Here is a 27,725-nt window from a genome sequence, read left to right on the forward strand (position 1 = left end):
AAAAGCTGTGACAAACCTAGACAACATATTAAAAGACAGAGACATTATTTTGCCAATAAATGTCCATAAAGTCACAGCTTTAGTTTTCCCAGGAGTCAGATACAGATGAAAGAGCTAGATCATAAAGAAGACTGAGTGCTGAAGAATTGGTCTTTTTGAACTGTGGTACTGGAGAATGGAGAAGACTCTTGAGTGTTCCTTGGACTGCAAAGAGATCCAACCACTCAATCCCAGGGGACATCAACCCTAAATATTCAGTGGAAGAACTGAACCTGAAGCTCCAATAGTTTGCCACCTAATGGGAAGAGTCAACACATTGGAAAAAACCCTGATGCTAGGAAATATTGAAAGCAGGAACAAAAACGGTGACAGGACGAGACAGTTGGATGGAATCAGCAACCCAACTGAATGAGTTTGAGCAAGCTTCAGGAGATCGTGATGGACAGGGAAGCCTGGCGTACTGAAGATCATAGGGTCACAGGGAGTCAGATACGGCTAAGCAACTGAACAACAAATGCCAAGCAGGGTCTTTATGTACAGCTGGCTGAACCTCAATAGGACTTTTTTGAATTTCTGGAGGTGAGTAGAAAATAATGTTTAGCCAGATCCCTCGCTGCAACACGTCTGGAATATTTTGTGCTCATAGTCAATCTTCCTTGTAGTTTTTCTGTGTGGCACTTGTGAGTCAGTGTTCCTCACAATGATAGATGCTGTCTTTCTCAGTCCCAGCTGAACTGAGGTTCAGATTGTGATGTCTGTTTCAGGAGGCAACCCCCACAATTGCTCTGGCTTTTTGAATGACTGCTGATTCTTGGTTTGGTGCTCTGTCTTTTCCTTCAGCTTCAAAAACTGTAGCCGGCACTTGGAACCTGGAAAGACCCTCTTGTTCCAGTGCTTCCAAGTATGATTTATGAAGGATGTTGCCAGTTTGAAAATTTTGAGGCAAAACAGGCAAAGCAAATTGTTCATGTTTCCATGCCATGTTCTAAAATGCCCCTCTACACTTCAAAACCTGACAATCTGTAATTGCAAACGTGGCACACATAGGGCATTTTGCCAGATTTGTGACTCTCCTTCATGTACTGTAAGATAACTTGATCTGTTTTGAAGGAGAATTCACAGGTTTTACAGACTGTGGAGGGCTCCCAGGAAGCATGGACACTTTCACTGTGACACTGCAGCTGGATTGGGGTGTGAAATTGGTGGTGGCAGTGCTGGAAGGTAGTGTGGGTTTCCCAGTTGTCACCCTTCTGCTTCTCAAGCTCTAGATGGTTCCTCACGTGGGTCATAAACTTAATAATTTTTAGAACTCTAAAGCAGCTGAGGCATTTAAGGCTGTCTGAGTCTTCTGTTATGGTTGCCCATCTCTTGTATGCTGTCCATAGTAAAAGTCATCAAGTAACATGATCAGATATCCTTTCATGAGATCAACAGTCTTGCTCTAACTTGCTAGAATCAAAAAGTCTGTTTTCTCTAGCCCTTCCAAACTACATATTCTGTCTGGATCCATAAGACTGAAGCATGCCTGGTCATTTGCGTGAGTCCATGATAATGAAACCTCACCATAAGCATGGCTCGGTGAGGTTGGGAGATCTTCACAGGTCATATTCTTTGTAGGAGAGTTTCCTGGATTGGCCATGGTGGAAGCTTGTCCCTTTGGGATCCCTTTGCTGAGTTTAGGTCTTTTGAGATTCCCACTGTAAACATTTATATCTGAAGTGAGACATTGCTTTGAATTAAGAGGACTTTTATCCTTGCCTCCTAATGAGAGAACAGCTCCAGATAGAAATGAGGCCATGGAGAGAGCAACTCTGAATTGTGAAGCATGGCTTGCAGAGAGCTCATTTTATAATCAGGTTTAGATGAAGGCTCAAAAATAATAGAACTGTCTCTTCCTCCACATTCAGACTGAGAAGCTGGTGAGACTGCTGCTGGCTCTGAAGCTGGGGTCCTGAGATTTGTAGGTTGCAACCTGCAGGAGGGATCTGGACTCACATGGCCTTTCCTTCTTCTTGAAGATGAGTCCCTGGTCACTCTGTTCAAAATGTTAGAAATAACTGGCTTTAGACTTGAACTAACTCTGACAAGGAGGGTTTCAGCATCCTTATTGACATGCTCCACTCCAACAAAGATGACCTCAGCATAGTCATTGTCCTCATCCCTGGATTTGGACCCTCTGGTCTTTTTCTGGGGCGGTGGTGGTGCTTTCCTCACACAGGAAGAGATGGGCGATTTTACAATCACTTTTGGCTTCAACTGGCCCCTACTTCTAGTGAAGCTTTCCACTACAGGAAAAGCTCATCCTCTTTGATCTCAGGTGTCACTCTCTGTGGCTTCAGTTAACCCTCAGTTGTTCACTGAAAATATTAAATGGAAAATTCCAGAAATAAATAAGCACAAGTTTTAAATTGAATGTCATTCTGAGAAGTGTGATTGGAATCTCATGCCATCCTGCCTCCTCCTGCCCAGATGTGAATCGTTCCTTAGCCTGCACATCCCACCCATTTGCAACTAGTTTACCACAATGACTGTTGAGATGTCATAGGGCTTGTGACCAAGTCACCCTTATTTTACTCAGTAATGGCCCCAAAGCATAAGTGGAGTGATGCTGGCCATTTATATATGCCAGACACAATCCAAGTGCTGCCTTTAAGTGAAAATATTGAAGTTCTCAATTTGATATAAAAAGAGAAAAAAAATTGTATGCTGAGGTTGCTAAGATCTTTAGTGAATGTGAAGAAGAGAAAAGAAATCTGGGTTAGTTTTGCTGTCAAAACTCAAACTGCAAAAGTTATGGCCACAGTGCTTAGTTAAGGTGAAAAAAAATCACTAGATTATTACAGTAATAGTTTTTACATAGAGACTACATTCACAAAAGTTTTATAAAGGTATATTGTTATTATTGTTCTATGTTATTATTACACCTTCCCTGGTGGCTCAGATGGTAAACTGTTTGCCTACAATATGGGAGACCCAGGCTTGGTCCCTGGGTTGGGAATATCCTCTGCAGAAGGTAACGGCACTCAATCTATAATTCTTGCCTGGGAAATCCCATGGACAGAGGAGCATGGTAGACTTCAGTCCACGGGGTTGCAAATAGTTGAACATGACTGAGCACCTTCACTTTCACTTTCCTGTTAGTATTAGTTGGTTGCCAATCTCTTATTGTACTTTTATAAAATAAACTGCATCACAGGTATGTTTGTATAGAAAAAAACATTGTGTATATAGGATTTGATACTATGTGAGTTTACAGATGTCCACTGGGGATCTTGGAACTTATTCTCTAGTGCATAAGTGGCAATGATTATATTTCTTTTAAAAGACACAATTATTACCTGATTTAATCACTGGCTGAAACATCAGGATAACTATTCACACCGTTATTTTAAACATAAGGAAACATCTCAAACTCAATTAAGTACATGACAGTTTTAAACTTCCTTCCCCAGCCCCCACTTTTGCCTTTTCTCCCCATGGTGGCCCCAGTGCTCCTGCTAAACTCTACAGGAGAGCTGGTAGGCATCATTTTTCTTATAAATCTCAAGTCTCACTCAGAAATGCTGACCAACATAAAATGTCCAAAAGAGCCCCCAGCTGTCTCTTGGGAGTGCCCCTCACTCCCTTCACTCTCTGAGTCCAGAAGGCACTAGACTCTATACATGGATCAAAAATACTTTTTAAAAAAAATTCCAGAAAGTTCTAATAGCAAAACTTCAACCTGCCTCATGCGGAAAACTATATATATAAAATTTACACTGTACATGAAACTATTTACACAGATTCAACATTGTATTAGGTATTATAAGGAATGTGGAGATGATTTAAAGCAGGCAGGAGCATCCGCTTAAGTTACATGCAAAGACTACATCATTTTATATAAGGGATTTGAGCACCCATGGATTTTGGTATCTGCAGGTGCAGGGTTCCCAGACTCATTCTCCCAAGTGTACCGAGCAGAGACGACGGGCCTTCTCAGGACTTTCGCTGCTCCCCTGCCTTGGACGCTGTCTCAAGTACCGAAGCGCTGTCTCAAGTACCGCCATCCAGCTACTGCCCTGTCTCAGTCCACAAAGTGGTGCCGCACAGCCCAAGACAAAGGTGCATGGGCCCTGGGAGATCAACCTAACCCTCGGGATCCCTAGGCTGTAAGCCATGCTCTGTCTGCTGGGCCAAATCTAGACCAATGGCAGAGAGAGCAGTGGCGGGGCGGGGGGGAGGGGGGACACCCTTGTGGACACGCCCCTAGACCAGGGGTCATCTTTCAGGGTTCCTGGGCTCCAGCGCCCCCATGTGTCCTGGCTCTGCTACATGGAATTTGCGGGGTTTGCATCTGGGGCTATCCCAGGCGCTGTCATTGAAATGCCCTCTGGAAATTTGATCCACGTGTTCCTGCTCCACAACCCAAGCACACTCTTGTGTCGCATGTTACCTTCAATCCTTGGGAGCTCTCGAATACACAGGGGTGCAAAGTGACTGGATGGTTTCCTCCATGTAACAAACAGCCTGTTACTGTCTGTATGGTAGGCAAGTGGGGACAAACCAGCATTTTATATCTGCATTTTCTAGTTTTCAACAACAACAAAAACAGCAACAACAACAAAAACACAAGCACACAAAGAAATAGGAGACGGTGTCTGATCACATATAAGGAAATAAGTAGTCAAAGCAAAGCTCAGAAAGCCTAGAAGCTGGACTTAACAGAGACTTTACAACAGGTAAAAACGATAGATAGATAACGATACAAGAAACAATGTGTATATATTTTTTTAATTACCAAGAATATTTCACTAGAGAATCAAGACATACAGATTACTTAAGGGAAAACCAGTGGGGATGAAGAGTGGAGCGGCTGACTTCAAACTGTCTCTTTAAGTCATTAATAGAACAATCACACCAAAAAATCAACAAGGAAATAGAAGACTGAAATTTTACAAATAAGAAAGTCGTAAGTATTTACAGAAAACATGACCTGATAATTGAATAGAGAGAGACAGCTATTATTTCACTCAAAATTTAATGAAACACAAGCAATGTGTTTGACACAGAAATCAAAAGGATTTCTGTCTCACAAGTCATATTCCAAACATTGAGATCATAGTTGTCAACTATCAAGTAGTTCTGTATGTATTCATCTCAGATTTATAACTTACACTTTAAAAGACCTAGCCTATGTCTTCATTTTCTCCTATAAGCCAAAAAAAAAAAAAAGAAAGAAGAAAGAAAAACAAAACAAAAAAAAACCCTTTTTTTGGAGATAGAGGTTTTGCCTTATTTAATTGCATCATCTATAGTAAGTTGTTTCTCAAACTTGGATCTGAGACCTTGCTGAGAACCCAGTATAAACTTACTAAATATTTTCTTTTGATGAGTGAGAATACTAATGAAGATCATGATCATATGCTACTATTCTTATTTCAGCAAAGGTCATTTTGAAAAAATATTTAAAAAGCAAAACTGGAGGGAGTCCTCTGATGGTCCAATGATTAAGATTCAGGGCATTCACAGGAGTGTTCTGGGTTCAATCCCTGACTGGGGATCTAAGATCCCACATCCTGCAGTGTCATCAAAAATTAAAAAAAAAAAAAAAGGAAAATGAGTAATCTAGCTCTGTGAAATATATATGATAAAATATGAAGATATATTTTCATTTTAGTACACAACACTGAAAATGTCAGCCTGCAGCATAATCCCTGAAAACCTAGCATAGAGCCTTGAATACATCTGGACTATAAAAAAGGACAGAAGGATGAGCTGTAGTATTTATCCAAATATATAAGAGAATATTTACTGCATATTATATTTAAAATCAGAAAAGAAACAACCAGTCTTCACACAGAACACATATAACATCAGTCAGCCAGAATCCTATCATCTTAAACATAAGCGGATCATAACAAATTTTAATGCCAGAAGGATGAGAATCATAACTGGCTAGAACAGGTCAAATGCATTTATTGCATCATTGAAATACTGATATTAATGATTCCTAAATTCAAGAACATTATAAATTTAAGTGTAATTTTAACCTGATAGTCTCAAAGACCAACCAAAATAGTGTCTGAAGTATTTATCCAAATCGATAAAAGAAAACTCAGTATATTATATTTAAAATGCAAACGAACAATAGTTTTTGATGTTAAGCCATACTTAACATGATACAAGAAATAAAATTCACTCAGTGTGTGAAAAGTATCTGCTAAGAATTAGGGGGAAACTACAGATGAGTGTGTGTGTTTATATGTGTATGTCTTGTGTGCATGTGCAGGTATGTGTGTATGATGTGGGTGTGTGCACATGCCTAGGAGACAACTAGTTATAGATAGTTACAGTATATTAAGCAAAAACTAAATTTAGGCAGTACAGTTTGGGTCAAATTTTCTAGTTAATATGTTAAAGTATACAATAATTTTATTTCAACTAAAGGCTTTTAAAATTACAAAAGCACAGTTCTTTGTCACATAAATTACTTTTGTTCACAAATCGCTCTGGGAATTTTTAGTTATTTTAAACAAAAGAAAATAAGTCATCTACACGAATACGCCCACCTAGGTACAAATCTTATGGCAGAAAGTGAAGAGGAACTAAAAAGACTATTGATGGAAGTGAAAGAGGAGAGTGAAAAAGTTGGCTTAAAGCTCAACATTCAGAAAACGGAGATCATGGCGTCCAGTGCCATCATTTCCGGGGAAATAGATGGGGAAATAATTGAAACCATGTCAGAAGTAGCTTTTCTGGGCTCCAAAATCACTGCAGACGGTGATTGCAGCCTGAAATTAAAAGACACTTACTCCTTGGAAAAAAAGTTATGACCAACCTAGACAGCATATTGAAAAGCTGAGACAACAAAGCTTTGCCAACAAAGGTCCATTTAGTCAAGGCTATGGTTTTTCCGGTGGTCATGTATGGATGTGAGAGTTGGACTGTGAAGAAAGCTGAGTGCTGAAAAATTGATGCGTTTGAACTGTGGTATTGGAGAAGACTCTTGTAAGCCTCTTGGACTGCAAGGAGATCCAACCAGTCCATTCTGAAGGAGATCAGCCCTGGGATTTCTTTGGAAGGCATGATGCTGAAGCTGAAACTCCAGTACTTTGGCCACCTCATGAGAAGAGTTGACTCATTGGAAAAGACTCTGATGCTGGGAGGGATTGGGGGCAGGAGGAGAAGGGGACGACCGAGGATGAGATGGCTGGATGGCATCACTGACTCAATGAACATGAGTTTGAGTGAACTCCGAGAGATGGTGATGAACAGAGAGGCCTGGCGTGCTGTGATCCATGGGGTCTCAAAGAGTCAGACACAACTGAGCAACTGAACTGAACTGTGTTACAAATCTATGTCAATTCAGGCCCCGAATCACTAACTGGAAAAGAATGACTCAAGAGAAAAAAACTATCTTTTAATCCAAAATATTAGGGTTGAGGGAACTTTTAAACAATATGATTAAAAAGATAAAATGTGCCAAAATTACTAAATAAGGTAGTCTGTCATGTTCCAGTTTCAAATGTGCCTAACACCTCCTACAGGTGTTCTCACAAATCAAAGTCATACCTAGGACCATACACTATATTTAATTAGCCATTAGACTCCTTTATCTTAAAAATAATTTTCAGATTTTTTTCCTTCTTTCTGTATTTCTTTCATGGCTTAATATTTTTGTGTAGTGTCTAAGCCATTTGTTTCGTACACAGAATTTGTCTGTTTCCTTGAATGCAAACATATCTGGCATAAGTCCAGCCTTGATGTTACAAATCATTCTTTCTAAATATAAATCTTATTATGAATGTTATGAAGGATTTTCTTATTTTATGCATTTTCATTGCCACGTAAATCACTATTTTTGAAGTCTTCAAGAATTTACAGCGTCAGTCACTTGGAAGTACAGGTTAACTTTTTGAAGGCAACTTTTGTACTAAAGTAAAATATATCTCCGCACTGACCTTTGTCTCAAGCTTTCTCAGATATGACATATCCTTGTCACATGATCAAAACACATTGTTTCCAATCATGCATTTCCCAACATTTTAGTTACCTGAGCATATTCTTCTGAAGGGACAAAAAAGAAAAATAATGTAAGATACTGTTCAATATTTCTTAAAATGTAACATTTTTTATTAGGTAGTTAACTTCAGTTTCAGTGCTACTTTTAGACTAAACAGTGCATACAGTGTCAGACTTTATTCTGGGGGGCTCCAAAATCACTGCAGATGGTGACTGCAGCCATGAAATTAAAAGATGCTTACTCCTTGGAAGAAAAGTTATGACCAACCTAGATAGCCTATTCAAAAGCAGAAACATTACTTTGCCGACTAAGGTCTGTCTAGTTAAGGCTATGGTTTTTCCAGTGGTCATGTATGGATGTGAGAGTTAGACTGTGAAGAAGGCTGAGCGCTGAAGAGTTGATGCTTTGAACTGTGGTGTTGGAGAAGACTCTTGAGAGTCCCTTGGACTGCAAGGAGATCCAACCAGTCCATTCTGAAGGAGATGAGCCCTGGGATTTCTTTGGAAGGAATGATGCTAAAGCTGAAACTCCAGTACTTTGGCCACCTCATGAGAAGAGTTGACTCATTGGAAGACTCTGATGCTGGGAGGGATTGGGGTCAGGAGGAGAAGGGGACGACCAAGGATGAGATGGCTGGATGGCATCACTGACTCGATGGGCGTGAGTCTGAGTGAACTCCGGGAGATGGTGATGAACAGGAAGGCCTGGCGTGCTGCAATTCATGGGGTCGCAAAGAGTCATACACGACTGAACTGAACTGAACTGAACTTAGACCAAACCATGATAAGAAATAAATAAATAAATAAAAGGTCAAGTATTATAACAAATGAGAGCTTTCTCAAGGTGACATATATTAATTTTCTCCATGAAAATGAGAGGACTCTTAATCTCTCAGACACTGTGTATATTCTCTTCCAGCTACATTTATGTATTTACGCCCTTAATGTTACAGCAAGTAAAAATCAACAAAAGTGAAGCTGTTAATCCAAAATCACAAATGTTATTATCATGAAAAGCTACCTGCTACTGGGAATATTTAACTTATCCACTAATTTGAGAAAAAAAAATTCAGTCTTAGATTTCATGACTGCAAGCTCTACCTTTGAACATCAAAGTGACTCATTTCAAATTGCACCCTAAAGGCTGACTTAGCAACCTCTCACTCTGAATATTCATCAAATCGTGGCTCTCCTTTCCCTCATGTAGGCTGATCATTAACACATTTTGCTTGAGAACACGTTCATGCTTATTCCAATTTTCTTAAAGTCGTGTTTCAAGATAAAGCATCAAATATTTAAGAATAATTATATTTAATTTTCAAGAGGCCACCTGATTCTGTCACTAGAAAATACTGACATAAGCATTAGCCAGTATAAGACGATTCTTCTTGATTTAAATGACAAAGGCCATTAAATGAATAAAGAGAAAGAAACAGGTAGTTAATTTAAATCCTCTACATTACTAAATTTTTACTAAGGACTAACATCAAAGTGATAGCCACTGCAGCCATGATTAAAAGGTGCCTGCTCCTTGACCATTAAGGTGTGACCTAAGTCAAATCCCTGATGATTATACAGTGGAAGTGAGAAATAAATTTAAGTGACTAGATCTGATAGACGCAGTGCATGATGAACTATGGAGTTTTGTGACATTGTACAAGAGACAGTAATCAAGACCATCCCCATGAAAAAGAAATGGGAAAAAGCAAAATTGCTGTCTGAGGAGCCTTACAAAACGGCGGAAAGAAGGAAATTAGAAAACAAAGGGGGAAAGGACAGATATTAACATCTGAATTCAGAGTTCCAAAGAATAGCAATGAGATTAAAGGAAGACTCCCTCAGGGATGAGTGCAAAAAAATAGAGGAAAACAATAGAATGGAAAAGACTAGAGATCTATTCAAGAATATTAGAGACACCAAGGGAACATTTCATGCAAAGATGTGAACAATAAAGGATAGAAATCATATGGACCTAAGTGAAGCAGATGTTAAGAGGAGGCAAGAATACACAGAAGAACTGTACAAAAAAAGATCTTCATGACTCAGGTAATCACGATAGAATGTTGACTCACCAAGAGGCAGACATCCTGGAATGAGATGGGCCTTAGGAAACATCACTACGAACAAAGCTAGTGGAGGTGATGGAATTCCCATTAAGCTATTTCAAATCCTAAAAGATGATGCTATGAAAGTGCTGCACTCAATATGCCAGAAAAGTTGGAAAACTCAGCAATGGCCAGGGAACTGGAAAAGGTCGGTTTTCATTCCAATCCCAAAGGAAAGGCAATGGCAGAAACTCTCAAACTACCATACAATTGCATTCATCTCACACACTAGCAAAGTAATGCTTAAAATTCTGCAAGCCAGGCTTCAGTAATACATCAACCATGACTTCCAGATGTTCATGCTAGTTTTCAAAACTCAGAGAAACCAGAGATAAAGTTGCCAAAATCTGAAGGATCATCAGAAAAGTAAGAAAGTCCCAGAAAAAAAAAAATATCTATCTCTGCTTTATTGACTATGGCAAAGCCTTTGACTGTGTGGATCACAATCGGTTCAGTTCAGTCACCCAGTCATGTCCAACTCTTTGTAACCCCATGAATCGCAGCACCCCAGGCCTCCCTGTCCATCACCATCTCCTGGAGTTCACTCAGACTTACATCCATCGAGTCCGTGATGCCATCCAGCCATCTCATCCTCTGTCATCCCCTTTCCTCCCTGCTCCCAATCCTCCCCAGCATCAGAGTCTTTTACAATGAGTCAACTCTTCACATCAGGTGGCCAAAGTACTGGAGTTTCAGCTTTAGCATCATTCCTTCCAAAAAACACCCAGGACTGATCTCCTTCAGAATAGACTGGTTGGATCTCATTGCAGTCCAAGGGACTCTCAAGAGTCTTCTCCAACACTACAGTTCAAACACATCAATTCTTCGGTGCTCAGCTTTCTTCACAATCCAACTCTCGCATCCATACATGACCACTGGAAAAACCATAGCCTTTACTAAATGGACCTTTGTTAGCAAAGTAATGTCTCTGCTTTTGTATATGCTATCTCGGCTGGTCATAATTTTTCTTCCAAGGAGTAAGCATCATTTAATTTCATGGCTATAGTCACCATCTGCAGTGATTTTGGAGCCCAGAAAATCACAATAAACTGTGGAAAATTAACAAAGAGATGGGATTACCAGACCACTTGACCTGCCTCTTGAGAAATCTGTATGCAGCTCAGGAAGCAACTGTTAGAACAGGAAATTGAACAATAGACTGGTTCCAAATAGGAAAAGTAGTACGTCAAGCCTGTCTATTGTCAACAGGCATATTAAACTTCTATGCAGTTTATATCGTGAGAAATACTGGGCTGGATGAAGCACAAGCTGGAATCAAGATTGATGGGATAAATGTCAATAACCTCAGATATGCAGATGACACCACCCTTATGGCAGAAAGTGAAGAAAAATTAAAGATCCTCTTGATGAAAGTGAATGAGGAGAGTGAAATAGTCGGCTTAAAGCTCAACATTCAGAAAACTAAGATCATGGCATCCTGTCCCATCACTTCATGTCAAATAGATGGGGAAACAGTGGAAACAGAGGCTATTCATACCCTCTGTATGTCACCCAGAAATGTAAGATCCTTGCTCTTATACACCACTTGGAAACATCCGTTATTCCTCCCTCAAGCCTGGGTATTGGGAACAGCTTAGCCAGTCCACGAACCAGGCAGGCCTGTCAAAATCCGGGCTACTCTCTGGGCCAGCTACAGTCTTTATCTTGGTTGCTTTTCATGATGGAAACTTGAGGGTGGTTCATAATCTGTTTTAGGTCAAGGAGCCATTCAGGCCACATGCCGGGCAAATAAGAGCCAGTAGTATCAGCCCTAGGCTGGGGTGGAAGGACACTGGAACAGGCATCTGCAAGGATGCTGGGCACTTCCCCTTGCCCGACCAACACTGATGTCCTCAGGCTCTGTGATATCATCAGACACTCTCATGGCTCTGGGTTGCTTGTGGTGTTCTGCATCTAAGGTGGTCTGCATTCCCCAAGGAGGGGATGTTTCTTACCTCTACTGTTCTACTCCAGACCTTTTGTATGCTGTGTATGCATGTCACAGCTTACACGGTCAGATTTGCAGTCTTTGGGCCAAACCGTGTCTGAAAGCAAAGTGGTTGATGTGTGTGTGTCTGTGTACACGTGTGTGTCTGTGTGTGTGTTTGTGTGTGTGACACCCATGTCTCAGCAATTTCTGGGATCATCCACATTTAAAACAATAACTGTCTGCTGAGGCTGCTCTGATGTACTGTCTCTGGTCATTCTTGACTTAGAGGCCTCGGAGCTGCTCCTCCTCAGATGCAGGCCTGAAGGAGACAGTCACAATCATGGCTGTGACACTTAAAGTGTAGCCCTGCCCAGACTCTACTCTGGTGTGCCTTTGTAGCCTGACAATTGTCCAGGACTACATTTCCTTCAGGGACCTCTAGCGCATTTCCTGTGCCCTCACCCCACCCCTCCTCCTGCTCCTGCCCCTCCTCCTGCTCCTGCCCCTCCTCCTCCTCCTCCTCCTCCTCCTGAGCAGGGGACTCCAAAGAGCAGCAGAAAGGATACAGCCTTGGCTCAGAATACAGTGATGCCCTGGATGATGGTGCTCCTCTGAGCCAAGTGAAGCTTCTCCTCTGATGATTCTTGCACTTGAACTGAACATACGCCCTGTGGTTTTTCTCTTACTCACAACTCAGTTCAACCTGCAGGGCCTCCAGTGCTTGCAGGGCATTTAGCTCGATGCTTACTCGGGCCTCTGGGTCTTTCTGGGCCCTGCTCCTCCACTGTCTTCTGCTTAGGCTCCTGGGAGGGCCACTATTTCTGCTCCTCATCCACCACAACCTCCATCTCCTTCATGATGTCTTCTGCTAGCAGCTGGAACTCTTGCCCAATCCCTGCCATGTCTCCGTCCACCAGGGCCTCACCATCCTCCACTGCCTCCATCCTGAAGAGGGTGGCCTCTATGCCTGGCATGAAAACTGGTGGCTGCAAAGTTCCAGCTGCACACAGCATCAGCACCACAGGCCACGGGGCCCCTGCTCCCTGAGCACCCTGGCTCACAACTAAGAAGGCCAGGGACCCGGGACTCCTGCCTTCCTCTGACCACCTCTCATGCTCCTCTTGGCCCTGGCCATGACCCCAAGCTGGGGAATATGTGAAAGGATTCAAGATAATAGCACAGCAACTGCTGCTTAATGGCATCCCAGGCTGCAGTAAACCTGTGGGACCACTAGCTCTTTGGGGTTGGGTAGTGAGGGAGATGGTTGGGAGGTGGGGGCTGGTGTGTTTGGGGTCACCAGAGGCTGAAGGAAGGGGTGCCAGACAGCCCATGACAGGGTGAATGGGCCCTGGGAGATATAAGCTGAACAGGCAAGGCCCTAGGCTGTGAGCCACGCACATGCTAGAGGCCCAAATCTAGACCAATGGCCAAGAGGGTAGTGGGCAGCACTCTTATGGAAATGACCCTAGACCAGAGGCATCTTACCAGGTTCCTGGACTCCAGCACCCCCAAGTAGCCAGATTCTCCTTCAGGTAGATAACGGGTTTTGCATCTGCAGCTATCTCAGGTTCTGTCATTGACCTGGCTCTGGAAATTACTGCAACATTTTCCTGCTCCAGAATCCAAACAGTACACTCCTGTGTCCCCCAGAACTGTCAATAACTGTGATCTCTTCCTGAGTATCCAAAGGATATGCAGGGGCGCCAAGTGGCTGGATAATTTTCTCCATTGGACAGAGAGCCTGTTGCTGTCCAGATACTAGGGGAGTAGGGAAAATACCTACCGTTTGCTACAGTTGACCTCCACTGTTCAGGAACACTAGAACCATAGGTTACAGAGCTTGCTCGGAGTCTGTTTATCTCTACTTCTGGCATAGCACTGTTTTGGGCAATATTTCCGTATGTGTACCAGGGGATGGTGTCTGTGTGTCTCGTATGTCTAAGTAGAGTTGTTGCCATCTGCCACTTTCTGGACACCAGCGTTCAGAATATACACTTTTCCTTGACATAAAGTCAGGTCCTTCTCCTAAGTGAGTTGCACCAATGGGACATCAGACTGTTTTAGTGCACACATTCAGAGAGTGCTTTCTCAAACTTGAAAGGCAACAGTTGCTGATTACTGCTGAACTATAGAAGGGGACTGGCGACCCTCCCTCACTCTCTGGACAGATGTGAATGGTCCATAGGCCTGAGGCGGCTTGGCTACAGTTTTCACAGAGGGAGAAATGGAGCATGCTCTGCTGGCATGAGGGTACTCCCTGAACCTTGTTTGAATACCTGCCAGGGAGATGCTAAGGACAGCTCCAGGTTAAGTTCCATGACTCATCTGTGTTGGAGACATGCACCTCTGCCATTTACTTTATCGAGGCCCTTTCAAAGTGGTTCTGTTCTTCATGTGAGAACACATCCCTGCCTGCCAGTTTGTCCAAGCCTGTGTGGCCGACAGCAGTAAGAGGATCAGCTTAGCTATCTATCCTATAGTCCTAATACCTGATATGTGTGTTCTGCAAAGAGTATAAAGAGTGATGTTTCAATCTGGGAGACTCTGCAGGTAGCAGATGCTTATGCTACAGTGCTGGTCGATCTCTACAATGTCACAAAAAAGGCAAGGGGTTCTCATGCTTATGACAATGTCAGTGAAAAAATGCCCGACACTCTAGAATGATGGAAAGGCCCTTGTAGCTGGATGTTTAAGTGGCTGTAGGGTCCCCCAGAGAAGTTTCTGTGTCTGGATTACAGCCTTTTCTGTGTTTTGGCTCCTCTGCACTCTCACTGATTGCCCGCAGGCGCTTTCACCTTTCCCTCCTTTCTGCCAGGCAAACTGGGTGAACCGCTGTGATTCCACTTAGGCTTGCTTGCTCAGTGTGATAATGAGGATCAATTCCCTGGCTTCATTGCTTCTGCTGGCCATACCTTTCTACATACCTTTCCCTATGAGTCTACATACCTTTCCCTATGACCTTCATGTTTTCATTATCCAACTTCCATCACCTGGCTAGGTCAGTCTGACGTTTCATACTCACAAGGCTACTAGAAGTTGCTTATGTGCCTACTCACATACATGTGCATGTACACACTAAAATCCCTGAGGAAACTTGCACATATGCCGATTTACAAGCTTTCTTCTCCAACATCAATTTTTGTAAGCACCTGATCTTCTTTGTCCTGGTTATTTTCTTTCACTTGCTCATCGATCATGTCAGGTTGCACTTCTAACTCTGTGACTTATCCTCAAAGGTTACAAAATCTTAGCATTTGATCGTGACAGGGACCAATCTGCAGAGCAGGGGGCAGGGTTGGAAGTGCTCCCACTGGACTGCTGAGTGACACGTGCCTGTGTTCTGCATTCTCCCATCACCTTGGACAGCTTCACAGTTCTAGTCACGTTGTCCTGATCCATTGTCTGTGCATTCCTTCAGGGAACCAGGAAGCAAGGACCTCTGGGCTCACCTGACTTGGAGAACCACTTTCTCGGTATGCACCTGTCGAGGTCATTCCTTGTCAATGTTGTGCCACTGTTGCTAGCCCAGCACCCTTTAGGGCCCACAACATTCTAAGTGAGGCCCCTGTTCTCCCTATCAATGTAGCTTTCTGTGTGCACCTGTCTACCTGTGCCCCAAAGTGCTGTCTCTCTGTAGCAGGAAAATGACAGAGATTGCTGAGCCTCCAAGAGCCCCCAGAGACTGTGACAGGCCTGGGTCTGATCCAGTGTTGTGAAGAACCCGCATATGGATACGTGCTCTCTTCCAATACTAGGTATGGCACCCGAAGCCATAGAGGTAAGGTGGCATCCCTACATGTCATCCCTTCTGTTTAACACTACCCAGACACACAGATCATGCCCTGGGAAATCTGCCCTTTCTGGGGCCATAGCTCATGTCTCCCTTGGGCAGAAAGCAGCTTTTCTATGTCAAATGTACCAAGAGGCCTTGAATCACCCAGGCCTCACTGACTTGCTAAATTCCAAGATTCTCTTTCAGTTGCTCTCTTTAGGCCCAGGTAGGACTCCCTATAGTCAGGCATGCCTGCCTGCCTACCCAGCTCACATGCCAAGGAAGTCAGTTCCTGGTTGGGCCCAGGGACATTCAAGACGGTCCCCTGGAAGGCAGTGTCCTCAGTGTCATCTGGTGCAGATCCCCTATGACAACATCAGAGATTCTGCTCCAGTGAGACTGCAAGAATCCTCTCTCACGTGCAGATGTACAACTTTGCCCCTCTGGACCCACAGCCAGGGGAAAGACCCCAGAGGAAGGAAGAAATACACGTCAGGACTTTCAGCATGGGCCATGGGGTATCTTTGGCAGGAAAGCTATTGCCTAGCCCCTGGACCCTGAAAACCAGCAGGCTCTGAGCTGCCCCCAGGGCCTTTCCTATCTCCTACTCACCCAAGGTCCCTTGGGACATGAAATTACCCCACCATCCTTGCTTATTCCCTGCTCCCTCCCTCACAGGGACACCCGTGTTTTCCCTGCCTTTCTGCACTTTCCAGGGAAGCTGGAGGTGCCTGGAGACATGCCAAACTCACACTCTATCTCTCCTAGCATGCCTGTGGTTTTGCATGCATAGCCTACCTTAGCACGTCTTGCATTTTGTGTCACATTGTGCCAGTGTGGGCCACCATCATGGAGACAGTGTGCTGGCTGATGCACTGATCCTGGGTAACACAGGCCCAGGAACTTCCTGGGTCTCCTTACATGTGGAATAAACCTCCAGTGCAGCAGGCTATCTGTGCCTCTTTCTCCTTCGGGTCTCTGCTCTTCTCTGCAAGACCTTAGCCTCCTCACCATCCTGGGTCCTTCCAAAGTCACGTTCAGCATTTCCACAGGCCAGCCCATGTCCCCACAGAGCTAGGGCTTCGCAGGTAGTGGTTTTGAAGTCCCACCCCACCTGATTTGCCCTGGCTGAATCCTCAGACCATGCACCCCCTCCTCCCAGTCCAAACACACACAATAACGTGGGAGAAATGCTGAGCGAGTTTTGTGTGTTAGTCTAATTAGAGATTTCTTGAGCCATGGTCCAGAGTTATCACTGGCCATCCTCTCATTCCCATCCTGGACATGGTTACTGCAGGATTAGGCAACCAACCATCCTCAGACAGAGGACACCTTGTGCCTCTTCTTCTGGTTGCTCGGCACCTCGTCTCCTGTTGCCTTCATCTCTGCTTCTGCCCTGGGCCAGACACACACACACCCCCACATAAACACAGGCATCCCAAGCAAACATGTGTATACACACATGCTCAACATGGAGACACAAATGCAAACAGGGAACACAGGTGTTTCAGGAGCTGAAGACATGTCCAGCAATGTCAGAGATGGCATCAGTTGGCATCAAGTCCTGCCCTTGTGGTACTATGTCCACCTCCTCCCAGAGTTCTTCTGTATTATCCTAAGGAAGACTGAAGCCATTTCCAGTGTATGTGCGGTGGTGGTGAGACACTGAGTGGTGGATGTGGAAATTCACAGAATATCCCAAAGTCAGCACGCAGGCACACTGGGACCCCTTCAATGATAGGACTTTCCAGGGTAAGGAGCAGGAGTGAAAGGCCCAGGCAATCTCAAACTCAGTGAGCACCAGTAGGCTGGGGGAAGGCAGGACCCATGGAAGGATGATTCTGACAAAGATACTTAATTCACCCTGCCTCTAGTAGTATCACTTAGGACTCTTGCACTGCATCCATAGCTGATTTGAGGGAGACTTGCTTCACTCATGGACATACCAAGTCCCCATGACCCCAGTCTCAGCAGGTCACCGGTTACATGCATGACCCAAATTCAGGCTCTGCAGCCACCTTGCATGAGACTGAGCTTCATCTTTTGGGAAAGGACAGTGTCCCAGCTATTACAGGGCTGTCCCTTCAGGGCCCACCTCTAGACCCCCTCGCCACATGTGTTTCTTTCAGTTACCTCTCATGGAAGAACCTTCCTCCCTGGGGTAGTACTTCAGGGGTCATCCCACATGTCCTCACTGATGATCTACTGGCAACAAGAGCAAAGTCAGCCCAGGGCTAACCAGGCCCTGAGCCCTCCTGTGAGCAGCCAAGACCTCCAACATCAATCACCAACTATGTGCAGTCCCAAAGCAACCCAACCTCAGCAATGCTGTTCGATTCTGGGCAGTTGTGGCTTGACAACCAGCTGAGAAAGTTAAGGCTCCTGGTGTCCAGCCTGCTGCTGGGTGTTCCCAGTTCAAGTCCCAAATCCAGTGGACTGGAGTGGAACAATGTGCCCTATACCCTGCAAAAAGACAGGGGAGAGTGAGGTGGATCCCTCAGGTGGATCATTCACACTCTTGCACACCCACACTCATCACCCCAGGAGCCAAGTTCTACCAGTGATGTCAAGGTAATACTCCTTAATGATCACCGTGTTCAAGAAGTAGGAGTTGTCCTGAAAGGAAAAGATCAGCTGGCAGCAGGACCGTGATGTACCCTCACATACATCTGCCAGGATATGGAGGAGGGAAAAATTGCAAGCTTCTAGGGGCCTCAGCTTGCCTCCCAGGAAGGCATTAACATCTTCCATGATGCCTCTTCAAAGTCTTACAGTGCAGGAACATGGAAAACATGATCCACCCAATCCCCGTCAGGTCCCATACCCACCCATCCTCAGTCTCCCTCACTGACCTTCAAGTCAATCATATAGCCAAGAAAGTCTTTATCTTGGTCGCTGATCATGACGGAAACTTGAGGGTAGTTCATAATCTGCTATAGGTCAATGGGCCATTCAGGCCACATGCTCGGCCAAGAAGAGCCAGGAGCATCAACCCTAGTCTGGGGTGGAAGAACACTGGAACAGGCATCTGCAAGGATGCTCGGCATTGCCGCTTGCCCGGCCATCACTGATGTCCTCAGGCACTGCCATACCATCAGACATGCTCATGGCTCTGGGTTCCTTGTTGTGTTGTGCATCTGAGGTGGTATGCATTCCCCAGGCAGGGGCTGTTTCTGATACCTATTGTTCTCCTGCAGACCTGTGTATGCTGTGTGTCACTGCTTACATGGTCAGACTTGCAGTCCTTGTGCCAAACCTTGTCTGAAAGCAAAGGGGTGGGGTGTGTATGTGTACTTGTGTGTGTGTGTGTGTGTCTGTCTGTCTGTCTGTCTGTCTGTGTGTTACTCCTATGTCTCAGCTGTATTCCGGGATCATCCACATTTACAACAATAACTGTCTGCTGGGGCTGTTCTGGTGTACTGTCTCTGATCATTCCTGAATTAGAGGCCTCGGGCGCTGCTCCTCCTCAGATGCAGGCCTGAAGGGACATGCAAAGGCATGGCTGCGACACTTAGAAGTGTGGCCCTGCCCAGACTCTACTCAGCTGTACCTTTGGAGCCTACCAATTGCCCAGAACCACACTTCCTTCAGGGGCTCTGGCGCCCTTCCTGTGCCCTCACCCCCACTCCTCCTTCTCCTTCTGGTCTTGCCCCTCCTTCTCCTCCTCCTGAGCAGTGGACCCCAAGGTACAGCAGAAAGGATACGGCTTTGGCCCAGAAGCCAGGGATGCCCTGGATGATGGCACTCCTCTGAACTAAGTGATGCTTCCTCTTCTGATGTTTCTTGAGCAAGAGCCCGAACGTTCTGTGCCACTCCAGAACCTTCTTCCACCCCAGACTAGGGCTGATGCTCCTGGCTCCTGGTCCTGCGGTTTTTCTCATGCTCAGGGCTCAGTTTCACCTGCAGGGTGGCCAGTGCCTGCAGCACCTGAGCCTCAGTGCCAGAGGCTCACTTGGGCCTCCTGGCCTTTTCTGGCCTTGCTCCTCCACGGTCTTTTCCCCCAGCTCCTGGGAGGGCTGCTGTTCCTGCTCCTCACCCACCACAACCTCCACCTCCTTCATGATGTCTTTGCAAGCAGCTGGAACTCCCGCCCAATACCCGCCACGTCTCCATTCACCAGCGTCTCACCATCCTCCACCACCACCACCCTGAAGAGGGTGGCCTCTGCGCCTTGTGACAACTGGTGGCTGCAAGGTCCCAGCCGTGCACAGCATCACGACAGCCCGCCACAGAGGAGGAAGAGGAGGAAGCATCACTTAGTTCAGAAGAGTGCCATCATCCAGGGCATCCCTGGCTTCTGGGCCAAAGCCATATCCTTTCTGCTGTACTTTGCGGTCCACTGCTCAGGAGGAGAAGGAGGAGGAAGGGCAAGAGCAGAAGGAGAAGGAGGAGTGGAGGCGAGGGCACAGGAAGGGCGCCTTGTCAGGCTCCAATGGTACAGCTGAGTAGAGTCTGGGAAGGGCCACACATCTAAGTGATGCAGCCATGCCTTTTCATCCCCTGAGCACCGGGGCTCACAACTAAGGAGGTCGGGGGTCCTGGGACGCTCCCGCCTTCCTCTGACCACCTCTCACGCTCCCCTTGGCCTTGCCCGTGACCCTGAGGCAGGGGCAAAGGGACGCGATTTAGGAGCACAGCAAGTCGTGCGTAATGGCGGCCCAGGCTGCAGTAAACCTGTGGGACCCACTAGCACTTTGAGGGCAGGGTGTGAGGGGGATGATGGGAAGGCGGGAGCTGGTGTTTTGCGGATGGCCTGATGCCAAAGAAAGGAGTGCGGGAAAGCCCAGGACAGCGTGAATGGGCCCTGGAAGATCAGCTGAACAGGCGGGGCCCTAGGCTGTGAGCCACGCACATGCTGCTGGTACAAATCTAGACCAATGTCTGAGAGGGTAGTGGACGGCACCCTTATGGACACACCCCTGGACCGGAGGGAATCTTCCGTGTTTCCTGTGCTCCAGTTCCCCACGTGGCCAGATTCTATTCCAGGGAGGTAGAGGGTTTTGCATCTGCCTGGGGTAGTCCCAGGTGCTGTCTTTGACCTGGCTCCGGAAATTCCAACCACGGATTCCCGCTCCGCAATCCGAACAGCACACTCTTGTGTCTCATGGGACCGTCAATAACTGGGAGCTCTCCCTGAGTATCCAGAGGATTCACTGGGGTGCCAAGTGGCTGGATACTTTTCTCCGTGGGACAGAGAGCCTGTTACTGTCCAGATGGTATAGGAGTAGGGAAGTACCCCACTGTTTGCCACAGTTCATCTCCACTGTTCAGGGACACCAGAGTCTTAGGGTACAGAGCTCTCTCTGTGTCTCTTTATCTCTGCTTCATGCATAGCCCTGTTTGGGGCAATCCTTCTGTGTGTGGGCACCAGGGTTTGGTGTCTCTGTGTCTCCATCTCTCTAAGTGGAGCTCTTGCTTTCTGACAGTCTCGGGACACTAGCACTCGGAAGAGACACTTATCCTTGGTGCAAAGGTAAGCCCTTCTCCTCCTGATTGAATTCCAACAATGGGAGATCAGACTGTTTTATTGCACACATTTGGAGAGAGCTTTCTCAAACTTGAAAGCCAACAGTGGGCCGTCACTGCTGAACCGCAGAAGGGGATGGTTGACCCTCCGTCCCTCGCTAGACAGACGTGAACATGCACAGACCTGAGGCAGCTTGACCACACTTTGCAAGAAGGAGAAATGGGGCATGCTCTGCTGGCATGAGGGAACTCCCTTAACCTTGTTTTAATGTCTTCGAAGGAGACGCTAAGGACAGCTCCCCATTAAGTTCCATGAGTCACCATTGCTGGGGACATGCACGTTGGCCCATTTACCCTATCGAGGCCCTTTCAAGGTTGTTCTGTTCTCCCTGTGAAAACACATCCCAGCCTGGCCGGTCTCCCAGGCCTGTGTGGCTGGGAACAGCAGGAGGATCAAGCTAAGTCATCCATCCTATAGTCCTGATACCCAATATATGCATTCTGCAAAGAGGACAAAGAGTGGTATTTCAAACTGCAAGACTCTGTAGATAGCAAGTGCTTATGCTGCAGTGCTGGTCCATCTCTGAAACCTCACAAAAAAGGCAAGAGGTGCTCATACTCATGGCAAGGTCAGGGAAAGAATGCAGACAGATTGTGATTAGAGCCCAGGCCAAGGCGGAGAGTCCCAGAGCTCTGCTTCTGCAGTCATGGCACTGGACCAGTGTCCCCACACCCTGCATGCCTCACCTATGGGACAGGCCTCTGTGCAAGGCTGCTTCTCAGATCTTGCTGGTGACACCCCATCAGCAAACCTGCCTACTTGCCCCTGTGGAGGGCAGGCAGTATTGGGAGGTTTCCTCCCGGGAGATGGCCTGAGCCTGAGGCTTTGGCGCACAGCTGTTGACCTGAGGTAAGGTGTAAATCTAGGCCTTTCTGGATTTCTCCCTGAATATTGCAGTTTTCCCATCCTCCTGGATGACCTGGCAGTACCCACAGATCTGCTGAGTCCCTAGATTCTGGTGGATGGTGTCCCCTGGAAGGAGGCTCCTGTTCTGTGCTCTAGTAGTCCCTAAGTTTTTCACTATCCACAAACAGAGTAGGGTATTCCAGTCCTCAGAGACTTTCCTGGGCACACTGCTGTACCAGACTGGTCCAGGGATGGCTTGGGGAGACTTGGACCTGGACAGGGGCATCGTTCCTGTGTCACTCTCTGTGCCCCCCTCTGTGACACTCTCTTGAGCCTCAGCCCTTGCCTGTGAAAAAGAAAAAGCATGGTAACGCCCTTGCTGATGATATTTCAGTTTTTGAGGAAGAACCTGAGATGAGGAAAGTGAAACGCTTGGTGATTTAAATTCTGCCAAATAGGAGGTATTGTCATGTTGATTTAGAACCCAGCTTCAGGATCTCATTCCCCATCCCCTGGAAAAACTTGAATAAAGAGCCTGTTTGTGACAAAAGAAGTGAAGATGTCTCAGAGGTAATGATGCCATCAAATATAACTTCACGTTGTGGTGATAAAGAAACTCGGAGATAGTATCAGGCCAGAAAGTGCAAATAATGAGACATTGGAAGCAGATCCAGGGTTAGGAAGTAGGGCAACAATTGGCCAGGTTGTACATAGGAAAGATCCTCATCCCCAGTTGAAAGTTATATGCTGAGAAGGAAGGAAGCAGAGTTGAGAGGACTCCCTGCTGACTTTTCTTGCAATGAAATGAAACACTTTAATTTTCAATGCTTAAGATTACAGAGTACTAAAAAAAAAAAATAGCTTTACTATTTTTATTTTTCTAAACCTTTACAACCAGTCAATTTTAAAGGAAGTCAGTCCTGAATATTCACTGGAAGGGCTGATGTTGCAGCTGAAGCTCCAAAACTTTGGCCACCTGATGCAAAGAGCTGACTCCTTGGAAAGGACTCTGATGTTGGGAAAGATGGAAGACAGGAGGAGAAGGGGATACAGAGGACAAAATGGATGGATGGCATCACTGTCCAATAGACATTAATTTGAGCAAACTCTGGGAGACTGAAGGACAGGGAATCCTGGTGCGCTAAGGTTTATGGGATTTCAAAGAGTGAGACAGGACTGAGTGACTGAACAACAACAAACATTTGCTACATTTAGTATAACAGGGTTCTTGACTTTAGAAAAATATGGAATGGCCATGGAAAAATATAATTGTGTCTTATATTATGAAGGTTGGCTTTGCAGTTTCATCATGAGTGGTCACCCTGGTGGCCCTGCTCCACCATACAGATCCGGTTTGCCTGTCATTATTTTTGAGACTTGCTTGCTTTTCATTTGTTCGGTCGCCCTGACTGAAAGATCATGATTTTTTTTTTTCTTCTCAGTTTTACTGAGATAACAATTGAATTGACATATAGTTCTGTGTAAGTTTAAGGGGTTCAGCATCATAAGTCCACTTACATCTATCCTGCAGTAATGATTGCAGTAAGCCTAGTGAACATTCATCATTTCATATGAATACGAAATTAAATAGAAAAAAACAAATTTCATTTTGATGAGAACTCTTAGGGTTTACCCTGTTAACTTTTATATCTAACGTAAAACAGCATTAGTTATGCTTGTGTTGTATGTCACCTAACAAAAGAGTGTTAGTTATATTTGCATTGTATGTCACCTTTCTCATAGTTTAGTCACTCAGTCGTATCTGACTCTTTGAGACCCGTGGGCTGTAAACCACCAAGCCCCTCCATCCATGGAATTCTCCAGGCAAGAATACTGGAGTAGGTTGCCATTTCCTTCTCCAGGGGATCTTGCCAACCCAGGGATCAAACCCAGGTCTCCCACATAGCAGGCAGATGCTTTAACCTCGGTACCACCAGGGAAGCCCCGAAATACAAGAATCTAAGTATTAACATCAAAGATTTAAAGGGAGGAAATCAAGCCAGGTTGAAAGAAGAAGGGGGAGGATGCGGGAGAGGGGGGGCAAAAGGGGTGGCCTTACAGACATCTCCTGCCACCTACAGGTGCCCAGGCATTATGGGACTTTTCCCTGGGCCTCCAGAGAAGGGAGGACTAGAACTCGGCCCTACCAGAAATCAGACCAGACCAGAACCAGAATTTGAGTTCTCTGCCAAGAGGACGTGGTCAGTTTCCAATCCTCAGCTCAGGATGAGGGCCCTTTGACCAGATTCCTGCACCCAGGACTGGGGGACTAGAAAAACAGGGAAGGATAGGATGGGTTAAGGAGATAAAAGAGAGAGGGAAGGGAAGAGAGGTCAATAAAATCTCTTGTTCCTCACCGATTGGGGCACTCTGGCCAGTTGTCCACGTCAGGAGGAGACCAGGGACAAAAGGGTCCCAGTTGCAGCCACTGGGTCTGGTCCATTGGCAGGCAAGCTAGCCCCTGAGTACCCCCGAGTGGTCAGGATGTCACCTCTCTCACGCATATTTCTAATTAGAAGATGAACCTGATAGTTTTGTGAGATGTCTGTCCCGGTCACTGAAAATGATCCCCGCCCCCCCCGACCCAGCCACTTTGTAAATATTAGAAACATCCCCTCCCAGGCTGCTCCCACCCACATCTCTCTGTGCCACTCTCATCTATGTGTCCAATCTAAGTGCTCCCTCCACGGGCCTTTGGAAGTAGGAAGAGGGGACAGCCACTGGTATCTCCCCTAGGCAAAAAGAAATTAAGTCGGACCCTGTAAAACCAATAGGTGTTGTTTCCAGGGCTCCCAAGAGCTCTGGCACCACCGTTGTTTATGTGTCATGATGGAAAAAATAGCGTCAGGTCATTCACCTTAAAACCTACATAAATAAACATTCGGCCAGGAGAGGTAAGAATTGGTATAGAATTTAAAGACTCAAGAGGCAGTTTTCTGTAACAGGTTAACCAGGGGTATCCTCTACTGCACATTAATGATGTCTCCTTCATGTACAGTTGGGAAGGCCCCTGGAGTCGGAAATGGCAACCCCCTCCTGGTTTTTTTTTTTTTTTTTTGTCTACAGAATTCTATGGACAGAGGAACCTGGTGAGCTACAGTCCAAGGGGTCACAAAAAGTCAGACACCGCTGAGAGACTAATACTTAATACTAGAAAGAAATGAAGCAAGAAGTGAAGTGCTAGAAAAGAAGCGATTTTTAGAGTGGGACACTTGGAAGGTTCACAAGCACTGTGTTTCCCTAAGTACGCAGTTACATTTTCACAATCAGAGGAAGAAGGGAGGGGGGAAAGATCTTTTTCTTGAGCAGATAGTACATTTCCAGCACCACTGCCTCCCCCAGGTAGGGTAGGCAAGTTTACTTTTCCTGCTGTATATGGTCAGGCTAGGACTATCACAGTTCAGTTCAGTTCAGTTGCTCAGTCGTGTCCCACTCTCTGGGAACCCGTGGACTGCAGCACACTAAACTTCCCTGTCATATTACTTGGGAAAACTAATTTTAGGTCTCAGTACAATGCAGGTGTTTCATTTTGAAAAGTCGCTTTTCCATAAGTGATTGTCTTTTTTAATGCCCAGAGCCTGTTTTGGGGAGTCGTTAACTTGATGACCACTGGACAGGTTGTAGGTCTTGTTTTTTGCTATTGTTATTGTTTCAGGGCACATTCTGGAAAGAATGTGGCTTAGGGGCCATCGAGCCTGTTTGGGGGGTTATTAACTAGCTCACTAGGCAGGATGTAAGTCTCATGCCACCACTGTTGTATTGTTTTGGGCCATGTCTCGTGCTTCTGTTGCATGATTTTATTGCTAAGCAAGTTAGCTTGATTTAACCAAGTCAGTCTGGCTTTGATGCTAAGTAACTTGTTTTGCTTTATGAATCAAGCAAGCCTACATGTTCCAGAAATGTCCCGTTACTTTCTTGAGTGTCATTAGTCTTACTGTGTTCTCCCAAAACCCCGTAATGTTTCTTCTTTGTCTACAGTTCCCTAATGGAGCATCGAGCTAACTGCTTGATTTTTCTGTTCTGTTTTCTGTTCCTACCACCTGGGGACACTCCCAGTCCCCAAGTGCAGGCTGCAGTGCCCTCAGTGATCCTGAAACTGCTCCAGTAAATGAGATGCACCTCTGAGAGCCAGGAGACCAGGCCTCTAGTTCTGCTGTCATTTCCTCCTCCCTCTTGTTCTGGGCCACCTTCTGACAAGTTCTGCAGTCCTATCTGCCTGGAGTGGACCCTCAACCCCCCACTCACTACCCGCTCCACCCTACTGCTGCTTCACCTCTAGAAGCACCATCATCAGTCGTAGCTGGCTAGAGCTAGGGTGATTTGGATATCTGGCAAGTCTTCACAGGGGAGGAAGAAGGAGGGAGCCACTTTGCTTAGGTCAAGATGTCATTGAATCTGTGTTGCCAGTAACAGGAAGAGGCAGAGTGTACTCATAAAGAAGGCAGACTATTCCAGGGTAAGAAGAGATCTGACTCCAGAGTGGAGGGAGGACAGACATAGTGGAACTCTAGGTGAGATCTCGTCTGCTGGAGGCTGGGTCCCCAAGGCTTCTTCTCGGTCTGGGCCTCTAAGGACCAGCCAGGCTGTGGTCTTCCTCCAGAAGCAAAGGAGGTTTATCTTCCAGCATTTCTAGTGCGTGTTTGGGCATTCCAATGGCCCCCAAGGAAGCCCTGGGGAGAAGACGCTTTGCAGTCGCAGATGGAATTCTGCCACTAGAGAGGGAATGAGCTCTTCCCACCCCTAAATAAGCTCATAGGCTGTACCAGCCTGTGCAACAAACTAGCAGTTAGAAATGTCCCCCAGGATGACTCACACCTGGGTCCTGGGAGTCATCCTGGGCAGGAAGAACACGTCTTCATGCAGATGATCCCCTAATGCTTCTGTGTCCAGTGAGTCCCCTGCACAAACAGACTCTGTGGAGCTGGAGGTGGACAGAGGCCTGTCCCCTGCCTCACTTGGACAGACTTTTTGGCTGATGCTTCCCGTTTTTAGAACATTTGAAGACAGTGGTCCCTCCTGCATCCTTAGATCTCCTGGATCCTGAGTTCCCTTGGAAACATCCAAAACGTAGACCTCTGCTGTTTGCTGTTTTCCCAGGAGGTCGCTGTGAAGTTGGTTAACTCTTCCTAATGTTCAATGGGGGCAGATCTGTCCATCCATCCATCTTCGCCCAAGTGGGTCTTCGGCTTCCTCCTTCATGCAGCATGACAGCGTCCTTCCTTGGCTGTCTTGGGCTCACCAGGCTGGAAAGGAAACCGGAGTGAACAACAGCCTCTCTCTGAAAGTTATTTGAGGTACTTGTGGAAAGTGCCAGTGTCAGCATGGTGCATCTTAATCAGGGACTTGATGATTATATTTGTTGCAGATCTTCAACTCCTCCAGCTGACTGGTCAAGGTGACTGACTGCCAGAAGTGAAAAGGCCCACAAGGAACATTCCAGCTTAACACTGTTTTATGGTTTTAATGCTATTTAAGGTAATGCTCAAAATTCTCCAAGCCAGGCTTCAGCAATACGTGAACTGTGAACTTCCTGATATTCAAGCT

The 27,725-nt window shown here is 45.9% G+C and overlaps 3 pseudogenes; all 3 read right to left on the reverse strand.

Moving 5' to 3' along the window:
* Positions 1–741: 741 nt before the first annotated feature.
* On the reverse strand, positions 742–1,405 carry LOC132659084 (zinc finger protein 280A-like; annotated as a pseudogene).
* An 11,206-nt stretch (positions 1,406–12,611) lies between these two features.
* On the reverse strand, positions 12,612–13,238 carry LOC132658932 (testis-specific Y-encoded protein 1-like; annotated as a pseudogene).
* Positions 13,239–17,933: 4,695 nt separating this feature from the next.
* Positions 17,934–27,504, reverse strand: LOC132658933 (testis-specific Y-encoded protein 1-like; annotated as a pseudogene).
* Positions 27,505–27,725: the final 221 nt, after the last annotated feature.

This window comes from Ovis aries, chromosome Y (genome assembly GCF_016772045.2).
Source record: "Ovis aries strain OAR_USU_Benz2616 breed Rambouillet chromosome Y, ARS-UI_Ramb_v3.0, whole genome shotgun sequence".
NCBI lineage: Eukaryota > Metazoa > Chordata > Mammalia > Artiodactyla > Bovidae > Ovis > Ovis aries.